Source organism: Grampus griseus (genome assembly GCF_964374135.1).
Source record: "Grampus griseus genome assembly, chromosome: 19".
Taxonomy (NCBI): Eukaryota; Metazoa; Chordata; class Mammalia; order Artiodactyla; family Delphinidae; genus Grampus; species Grampus griseus.
The window spans coordinates 44,403,007-44,413,879 of NC_139013.1; the positions used below are offsets into that span (position 1 = coordinate 44,403,007).

At 52.0% G+C, this 10,873-nt stretch overlaps 1 long non-coding RNA gene across 1 annotated transcript in view; it reads right to left on the minus strand.

Moving 5' to 3' along the window:
• The window catches only part of LOC309837196, a 49,540-nt gene extending 40,711 nt beyond the window's left edge, over positions 1-8,829 (minus strand). The window contains exon 1 of the long non-coding RNA XR_014298220.1: positions 8,740-8,829. This is a non-coding gene — a long non-coding RNA (uncharacterized lncRNA). The remainder of the gene's footprint in view (positions 1-8,739) is intronic.
• Between the last annotated feature and the right edge of the window lie 2,044 nt (positions 8,830-10,873).

A 10,873-nucleotide genomic window follows, 5' to 3' on the forward strand; every position in this document is an offset into this window, starting at 1 on the left:
CATTGTGTCCGACCAGCAGGTCCGTGATTATGGCCGTGGTGAAGCCAGACACCCTCACTTGAGAACCAGACAAGGATGCTGTTGCTTCAGGATGTCTGCGTCCGGGCACTGTCACCACAGGAGAAAGGGTCACCCCAGCAGACCTCAGCCTCACTCATGCCTGAGTGAAGAAAAGAATGAAGGAAGGAAGGAACTGGTGGTAACCCAGCAGGGCGTTCACAGGGACCCCAGCCCCTCCCCGAGAGAAATTCCAGAGTCACTCCCAACAGGAGCTCACCCGACACCTGCATTGCAGGCCCTCACACACGCTCCTTGACCCCAAACATGAATATGTTGAGTAAACGAACAAATGTCACTCCCAGGTACAGTCACAAGAACCCCCACCTTTTAAGATGACCCCTGTACCACAGAAGCACACAGACATTTCTATTTATAGGATACAGTGTTGCTCCAGGAAAATCCATCAAAAACGTGCCCTTGAAAACGGAAAGATCACCCCTTCCCTGTACCTACCTCGTACCTCCCCTAGGCCCGCCCACCTGCTCCGCATCCTCAGGTACACACACCTGATGATGTGCCTGTGACTAATATTAGTGGCAGCTGTTCCAGAAACAGGGACGGTGGTGGTAATTGTTCCACTACAGTACTCGCACACTGCTTTGCAATTTTAATCCTCAACCGAGTGAAATAATTCCTGGGGCCTCATCTACATTGAGACAGAACAAAAAACAACCAGCCACAGTGCAGATGAACTTGCAAAGAAGGCTGACTCGCTTCCTACACAGCCCACCCGGGACGCACAGTAGGCAGTGTACAGCAAATCCAAATCCAAACCACGGGGCTTAATTTCCCTGGAGAATAAAGGAAGCCTCCCTTCTGCTGCTTTTGTAGGACATTTACTTTAGAAAGTGTGGGAATTCCTTCTCTCTTTGAAGCGTGTGCACATCTTTTAAAGGCAGAACACACCTCTGACACTACCACAGCTCAGAATGTTTCCTGCAGACGTGGGCGTGTGTCTGAAATGTGATGGAGGAGGAAACCCGTCTCCCTGCTCCTGGGAGGAGAGGCCCGAGTCCAGTGGGGCCTGGCTCCAAACACAAAACCGCCTCCATTATCAAGGCAACAGTGATTGTTTATCTGGGACAGCTGCACGAAGGGTGAGACTCTTCTGCCTCCGCAGCCTCTCAGTGGGTCTGCCCCGACGCCACCTGTGATGCACATCACACTATGGTTTCATGCTGGGTCCAGAGCAAATGGTTTGTGGAATGTCCCCTCCCTCCTGTCACAGCTCAGGTCTGAGTGTCCCTCCACCTGTCACAGCCCAGGGTCTGAGTGTCCCCTCCCGTCACAGCCCAGGGTCTGAATGTCCCCTTCCTCCTGTCACAACCCAGGGTCTGGATGTCCCCTTCCTCCTGTCACAGCCCATTGCCTTTCGACAATGTTGAAGGTGACCTAAAGGTCCAGAAATGCCCTCACCCTCTGTGTCTGGGAAATGGCTTCCTGAAAAGACCCCTCCCCACAAAGACTCTGCTGAGACTCAGGAGCCCCCCTTTCCTGACCAGGCCACACAGACCCAGTCCCTCCCCGGGCTCATCAGCCAGGAGCTGATCCGCTCCTTCCCAGGATCTGTGAGAACAAGATCTCACAGATCTTGGTGACCCACGCGTCCCCCTCCTCCCTGGCCCAAACTGCAGCCGCCGGGTCAGAAGCCCTGCTCAGGGCACCTCCTGAGTCGGGGCCCTTGATCCACGTGCCGTCAGGCCACCTTTTGTGCCAACCCCTCGCCTGGGCCTTTATACTTGTGTTTATTTACTCCTCTCCACGGAGAAACCGCCTTTGCCCCAACTCTCCAGATGCTTCCAGACCTTGTCAGGAATTCTCTCTGTAGTCATAGTCCCCCCTCTACAGCAATAGTCCTCCCCTATTGTTATATCCCCCCTCTACAGTAACAGTGCTCCTCTATTGTTATAGACTCCACTCTCTAGTAACAGTCCCCCCTCTAGTTACAATGCTGCTCTATTATCATAGTCCCCCCTCTGCAGTAATAGTCCTCCTCTATAATAGTAGCCTCTGTACAGTAATAGTCCCCCCTCTACAGTGATAGACCTCCCTCTATTTTAACAGTCTCGCCTGTACTATAATAGCTCCCTCTCAACAGCAACAGTCGTCCTCTATTGTAATAGTCCCCCCTCTATGGTAAGAGTTCCCTCTCTACAGAAATAGTGCTGCCTCTATTGTAATAGGCCCTCTCTACAATGGTCCCCCTCTGTTGTAATAGTCCCTCCCTCTACTACCACACTCTCATCCCCTTGTTATAGTCCCCCTTCCTCCTCGCAATAATTCTTTTGAAATGAAAGTCTCCTTTCTAACCCAGACTTGATTTTATTTTATAGGCCTAAAGGACTGCAAGGATGACATAAAGCAAAACACTTATTGCAGGCCCCAGGCGTGGGTGGTGCAGAGGCGCCTGTGGATGTATGTCCCCCATAATGTAGGGCACCTGTTAGTGTGTCTGTGTCACCACTGTGGGGACACCTGTAGGTGTGTGTCTGCATCCCCATCACAGAGGAGACCTCTCCCCAAACACAAGTCACACGACACTCAGGGTGTCTTACCAACTCCTGTCCCCATGTCCCCATAATTCAGGTCACTTGAGCACTGAGTGTCATGTTCCTTCCTGTCCCACATCCCCCAGTTTCATCAGAATCTGGGTCACTTTGTAACAAGTCCCTCATCCTCCCATTTGCCCCCGCCTGAGAAGGTCATGGGTTTGTCCACGGTGGGAAGAAAATCGTCCCATCCCCGTGGACACCAATCCTGCACCTGCCAGGCACTCACCTCCTCCCAGGTGCACAGGTGTGAGTTACCCACCCTCTCCCTCGACCGCAGACCCCAGCTCTCTGGTTTCCAAGTACAGATTCAGGTGTGCTCAGCAGCAGCACAATCCCAGAACCGGCCAGGCGATCCCCACTCCCCAGGTGCAGCCCCAACCTCGAGCCCTGGGACAGCACCCCTGGGAGTAGGCCAGGTGCCCCCCGCACACCCCGATGCCTTCCCCACCCAGCACTTCCTCAGCTGGATCCACTCCACCCTTTGCCTCCTCAGTCAACACGGGACTCAGGTGGGCACAAAGAGACACTTTCACAAAATGCAGCGGGTGCGAGATGAGCTAAGGGCCCAGTCCCGCTGACCCTCCTGGATGGCCAGGTGAGACATCTGAGCCGCCAACCTGTGACCATGGCAGGAAGGCTCCTTCTGTGACCACGCTTACCTGCAGGTGGTGGCTGGCACAGAGTAGACACTCAGGAAATAGCTCTCAGGTAAAGGAACGGATGGGCGTGCTCACTGATGGCAAACCCACTGGAGTTCCCATCGTCCTCCTCACCTGGGCCCCCGGACGCTCAGCGGGCTCCCCAAATGCTCACCAGGCCCCCCGGAATGCTCAGCGGGCTCCCCAAGTGCTCGCCAGGCCCCCCAAATGCTCACCAGTCCCCCCGGAATGCTCAGCGGGCTCCCCAAGTGCTCGCCAGGCCCCCCCAAATGCTCACCAGCCCCCTGAATGAATGCTCACCAGGCTCCCCAAGTGCTCAGTGGGCTCCCCAAATGCTCACCAGGACCCCGGAATGCTCAGCGGGCTCTCCAAATGCTCGCCAGGCCCCCCAAATGCTCACCAGGCCCCTGAATGCTCACCAGGCCCCTGAATGCTCAGTGGGCTCCCCAATCTCCAGGCCCCCAGAATACTCTGCGGGCCCTCGAACACTCAGCAGTCTCCCCGAATGGTCACCAGGCCTCCTGCACACTCACTGGGCCCCCCAAATGTTCACCAGTCTCCCCAAACACTCAGCGGGCTCCCAAGATGCTCACTGGGCCAATCAAGTACTCATCAGACCCCCTGAACGTTCAGCGGGCTCCCCAGATGCTCACCCACACCCACCTGCCCAGATTGGATGGCCCTGTCCCCGCAGCATAAGGACAGGAAAGGAGGCCTCAGACAACAAGTTCCTGCCTGACCCAGACCTGTCCTACCAACTAGGTTAGCGGCCCAGCAGACAGCGGGCTTGTCAACGTCCCCTGTGAGCCACTGTCCAGGGGCTCCTGCCGGCTCAGTGGCTCTGACCCAGCGGGTCTCCTACCCTTTACGCTGGGAACACCGGAGCCTGCGAGCGGACGCTTCCCCCCGGCCCCCACCCCCCACGCCGCCCTCCATGCTCTCCTGCTGCCCCTCCAGCCCCTGGGTCCCAGGAAGGAAGGAGGAGTCTGGACCCGAGGGGAGCGCGGACCACCCTTCACCACCGCCCCATCTCGAGCCTCTGAACTGAGACAGGCAGGCGGTACTCACCACGACAGCTGACTTCGGAGAGTTTCCGGCTGCAGCTCCACCCGTCTGCCAGTCCCCCGGCACTTGCCGAACCACTCCTGCGCCGTGATTGGATGTGAAACTCCCACTCCTGCGAGGGTGTGGGAGGAGCCACCTCCCAGAGCTGACCTGCCCCAAGCGCAACACAGGGAGCAAATCCCCAACTCAAGAAGGGACGTCATTGTGGGGACAGCACTGCCCAGCTGGAGGGTCCACGGATCCTCTCCGCAGGGACCAGGAGCTGAGAAGTGGAGAAAGGGAGCCACTACTCCCTCCGAAGACTTAAATGTGTTCTCTATTTTAACACAAAACTTCGCATTACAACACCCTCGTCAAATCAAAGAGTCAAAATAAAATTGGAAAGGGCAGATTACACCTGAATTGATGCAGCCTTCCTAACAGCCAAAGAAGATGCTATCGACGGTGCCGCTGTTGTCTATGAAGAAAACAAAAGGAGGCTCACCAGCCTCCCTATCGTCACTGTGTACTCTGAACATTCCAGGTCTCCTCACTGTTTGCACAGTTTGAGATAAAAAGACAAAGCACCTCAGCCTCCTGAAAGATAAGCCATTGTTGCATTTCACCAAAGCCAGATCTTTCTAAAGATATCCATAGCATGTTGGAGGTAGAGAGGATATTACACTCATCAAATTCAGTATCCTCCAGGTGGCCTATGTGATGCTAACAGCTTTCTCAGAAGAGAGGGTCTGTAGTCAACACTATCTATGGCTCGTTGTTGTTTTTCTGACCCCACAGACTTCTCAGAGCCTCGTGGTTGCTAAAATGCAGTTTTATACATTTTACAATATTAATAGAATGCATATTACAATATATAATAAATACTATAGATAAACTTTAATATTTATCATGTTAAAATTCTTATGTCATGTACATAATATGCTATGATATATCTCTTAGATATTATCTATATAAACTTTAATATTATACTTTGGGGGGGGGAGTTGGTTTGTTTTTTTTGCCACCAATCGTGGCTTGTGGGATTTAGTTCCCTGACCAGAGACTGAACCCGGGCCCTTGGCAGTGAGAGCAGAGTCCTAACCACTGGACATCCAGGGAATTCTAATATTATAGCTTGAAAACCCCATGGAGTAAGCAGGTTTTTTTTTTTTTAACAACTTTCCTGACCCCAGAAGCGCTGTTACAAAGACGGTTTTTAGAGCACCCTGAGTAATACATATGTAGTCCAATTGCCTTGTTTAACAGCTTAAGAAACAGAGACACAAGATTGATGCCAATTTCCCAGGGGCAGTGCCAAGATCAGGACAAAAATATCCTAATTCCCAGTGTCCTTTCTTCTCTGCCACTGAACTTCTTCCTAATGAATACTGGTCTCTGGACTTGGACAAAAGGCCTGTGCAGGTATCTATTCAAGAAATCTGATCCCTCAAGTTAGAATGTAACGTCTGACATAAATGATGTATTTAATCCCCATAAACTATGCACTAAACATTATGTAAAGTTTTGGATTTGGGTTATAATTGGGGTATTCATATATCCCAATTCATACGTCACGTGTTCGGGTTTGCAGCAGGAGCCCAGCTTGGTCAGGTGCCAGGCATTACCTCACCTGTGATTTACGGCACTTCCCCAGGGCTTCTTTTACGTCAATTACCCAACGTTTATGGCCGGTGACCCTGCTTTACGGCACAACCCCCAGGCTTTGTTTACATCAATTTCCCGGGTTTTGCGTCATCCGACCCTGGTTTACATCACCTGGCGCTGCTTTACAGCACCTGACCGTGCTTTACGGCACAATCACAGGCTTTGTTTATATCAATTTCCCAGGCTTTATTGTCACCTAACCCCGATTTATGCCACGCCTGCCCCTCAATCCTGCAAAAGCTGGAGGAGTTCAAAAACTGGAACTTCCTGTTGATTCCAGGGCCTAACATAGCTTTTGGCATAGAGGCTATCAGTGATTGTTCAACAGACGGATAAGTGAGAACCTTCTGCTGAGGGGAGGAGTGTGGGGATGTAGGACCCTATGGGGCCTTTCTGAGACAGGCCTTCCCCCGTATCCTCTGCTTTAGCTCCTCTCTGAAGTCCTTAGATGATAGTATTTAATGCACATTTCCTGAGTTGTTTTGCAGATCTGAACCCCCCCCGGCCCCGCCCACCACCACCAGGTGGAAGAACTACTTGACCATGAGCACATAGGCCCAGGCCTCCGGGAACCTAAAGCTTGATAATGTTAACCCCTGTGACACCACCCTGCTACCTCACCATCAGCCAGAGAACTGTGCACAAGCTGATCACATACCATTTGATCCACCCCTCCCTCACCTGGCTTTTAAAAATGCTTTGCTGAGGGCTTCCCTGGTGGCGCAGTGGTTGAGAGTCCGCCTGCCGATGCAGGGGACGCGGGTTCGTGCCCCGGTCTGGGAAGATCCCACATGCCGCGGAGCGGCTGGGACCGTGAGCCATGGACGCTGAGCCTGCGCGTCCGGAGCCTGTAGCTCCGCAACGGGAAAGGCCACAACGGTGAGAGGCCCGCGTACCGCAATAAAAACAAAAACAAAACAAAACAAAAAAAATGGTTTGCTGAAACTCTTCGGGGACCTCGGGGTTTTGGGGGGCATGAGCCACGTCTCCTTGCACAGCCCTACAATACACCCTTCTCTGCTCCAAATTCCGTTTCGGTTTGTTTGGCCTCACTGTGCATCAGGCACATGAACTTGTGCTAACAGGGACAGGAGAAAGAGGCTCAGACGGCAAGGGAGAAGGAAGTTTGCGGAGAACTCTCAAGAGAACGGGCACAGGGATGAGCACAGCCTGCGCACCAAAACACCACGGTTTTTACATGCTCCGTATTCACGACCCCCAGCACCATTTTCCAGATGCCAAAACCCACGCAGGCCTGCAGCTTGAAAACTCCAAGCCCAAGAGTCATGCCAGGTATTTCTGGGTCTAGAGTTCTGCCTCTAGAGAAACAAAGGGCAGTCAGACCGCAGAAAGCCTGTTAGGCTGTCCGGCCAGTGGGCCACCTGGCCAGGCTAGAAGTGCCCCATCAGGTGCTGAAGGCAGACCTATGTCCCCTCTACGACGCGAGGCAATTTGGGCCAGAGAGTCAGAGGAGCCTGGTAATGAACCCCTCCTCTCTGCACGTCCTTGGGGTTCTGCCAACCCATAGATCCGGAGAAAACTCTAATTTGAAAAGATACCTGTACCCCAAAGTTCATAGCAGCACTAGTTACAAAAGGCAAGTCATGCAAGCAACCTAAATGTCCATCAACAGAGGAATGGATAAAGATGTGGTATATATCTGCTATGGAATATCAGTCATAAAAAAGAATGAAATAATGCCATTTGCAGCAACATGGATGGACCTAAAGATTATCATACTAAGTGAAGTAAATCAGAAAGAGAAAAACAAATACCATATGATATCACTTATATGTGGAATTTAAAATATGGCACAAGGAACTTACTTACAAAAAAGAAACAGACTCACAAACATAGAGAACAAACTTACAGTTGCCAAAGGGGAAAGGGAGGGGAAGGATAAATTAGGAGTTGGGGAGTAGCAGATACAAACTACTAAATATAAAATAAACAAGCCCTAATGTAGGGGGGAAAAATCAGGAGAAAGAGCCTCCCCCCAGCGTGTGTGTGCACACTCTCACACGCTCTACTCTCACACACACACTTAAACCAGCCCAGAGAAAGAGCCCAGGCACTGACTTTGATGTCACAATGATCAGGATCTAAAAAGCAATTACATTGCCAGGCATTGTGCTAATACAACTACTGAAATCGCTAGTCGAAAACACTTAATTGAATAACTTAGATAGACTGATCTAAAAGCTGATTTAAAATTAACCTGGCACGTGCATACCATCTAAATAATTACTCTCTCCTATGATCTAGTCTCTCATTAAAATCAAATCTCATTACGAGAAATTATACATTTTGTACCATGATTGGGAAGAAGCCACATTCACTCACCTGCTGATGAAAGTGGACGGTTATCATTAGAGCTAAAGGGGAAATGAGTGTCCCGCCTTCCCAGGTGCAGTGAGATCCGTCTCTGCAACAAACCACCCTCCCTCCCATTTTTCCCTCAGGAAATGATGGAAACCTATTAAAATTGCATCAACTGAGAACCCCAAACCAATAGGTGCCTGAGTGGGAAGGAGGGGCCGTGGGGCTGGGGGGGGGGTCTCGCAGGAGCACCTCAAACTCAGAGGAAACTCAATAAGCCGGCATCTAACGCATTTCTCCACAGGTAAGAAAACCCAGGCCAAGGGGGAAAGGGGCTTGTTGGAGACCAAACACCAAGTCGGCGGCAGAAGTGGAAGCAGAAATTATTTTCAGCAGAAAGCTCCCCCCAGCCCCCCCAAACACTTCTCCTTTCGACTCACAGTTTCCTGCCACACGCCGGACCAGAGGAGCTCCTGACGCAGCGCGTTGCTCCGCAGAGGAGCTTTTGGCTTGGACTAGGCTCCTTAGGCCACGCCCAGGGGTGGTCCCAGGCTGCTGAGGAGTTCTCTCTCGTTCGCAAATGTAGCCAGCTGCCTGCCATTGGCTAATCTGGGCCCGCTTGAAGAGGCCCACGTGTGGGAGGAGGGTCGTGACTGCCCCGCCGTCCGACGTGCCTGAGGATCCAGGCGGGAACCTCTTAGCCAGTGTCTGAGCACCGGGCGCTGTGTCCTGGTTTTTTGGAAACCTTTGCAGTGACCTTGATAATATTTTATAAGTGGATCTCCCACTCCGCATATTTATGAGATAAAGAATTTCCCCCCCTTAAAATTCAAGAGGGACATTCTCTTAGAATGAACAGGAAGACACAGGATGCTCCCAAATGATCTATTACTTGGAGGATTTTAAAATTCTAGCGAGAAAATGTAACGGAGCAGGACGCTATGGGGCCTTCCCGGGACAGGCCTTCCGCCGTATCCTCTGCTTTAGTTCCTCTCTGAAGTCCTTAGATAATAGTATTTGATGCACATTTCCTGAATTGTTTCACAGATGTGAAACCCGCCCCCCCCCCCCCACCAGGTGGAAGAACTACTTGATGACCAAGAGCACGTAGCCCCAGGCCATCTGGAGCCTAAGGACTGATAATGTTAGCCCTGTGGCGCCGCCCTGCTACCCCACCATCAGCCAATCAGAGAACTGTGCACAAGCTGACCACACACCCTGCAACCCGACCCCACCCCACCCCACCCCCTGGGCTTTAAAAATGCTTCGCCATACCCTCCCGGGAGCTTGAGGCTTTGGGGCACATGAGCCGCCTCGACTCCTTGCATGGCCTTGAAATAAACCTTTCTCTGCTCCAAACTCCAATGTTTCAGTTTGTTTGACCTCACCGTGTGTCGGACACAATAACTTGCGTTAACAAAACACTCATTCTCTTCACCCTCTTGGGCATCAGCACCAGGTGGGAAATGGCTGCACTCCTTATTTAACCCTCCGATTTCTCCAGAACCTTTCCTTCAAGGAGAAATCTCTGGGCTCTGCAGGGACTGTGAGTGGTGACAGGTAACTCTGAGACTGATAATCTGGAGGAAAAGAGACAAGGTCTGGAAGCATCTGGAGAGTTGAGGCAAAGGCGGTTTCTCCGTGGAAAGGAGTAAATAAACACAAGTATAAAGACCCAGGCGAGGGGTTGGCACAAAATGTGGCCTGATGGCACGTGGATCAAGGGCCCCGACTCAGGAGGTGCCCTGAGCAGGGCTTCTGACCCGGCGGCTGCAGTTCGGGCCGGGGAGGAGGGAGACGCGTGGGTCACCAGCCCTTGTTCTCACAGATCCTGGGAAGGAGCGGGTCAGCTCCTGGCTGATGAGCCCGGGGAGGGACTGGGTCTGTGTGGTCTGGTCAGGAAAGGGGGGCTCCTGAGTCTCAGCAGAGTCTTTGTGGGGAGGGGTCTTTTCAGGAAGCCATTTCCCAGACACAGAGGGTGAGGGGATTTCTGGACCTTTAGGTCACCTTCAATATTGTCGAAAGGCAATGGGCTGTGACAGAAGGGAGGGGACACTCAGTCCCTCGGCTGTGACGGGAGGGAGGGGACACGCAGACCCTGGGCTGTGACGGGAGGGAGGGAACACTCAGACCCTGGGTTGTGACAGGAGGAGGGACACTCAGACCCTGGGTTGTGACAGGAGGAGGGACATTCAGACCTGGGCTGTGACAGGAGGGAGGGGACATTCATACACCTTGGTCACACCCAGGACATCCTCACATCCTGTCCTCTAACCTGTAGCCCCCGAGGTCACACTCAGAATGTCATCACATCCTGTTATCTGACCACTGGATGTCATCATCACGGTCAGGACATCCTCTGGTCCCCTGTGAGGGTCACTATTATTCCTGTTATTATGATTCTAGTTTGGGGTATTTTCTCAATTCATATTTATGTCACATAAGAGCTTAGAAAACTGAGATCTTTATTTTGTAGTCAAAATCTTTCTCTCCTTAGGTCTTCTGGCTTTCAGCAGAAAATCGTCAGCTTTGTAAGTCATTCATGTGGCCTCTGAGAAATGGGACTACTGTGAT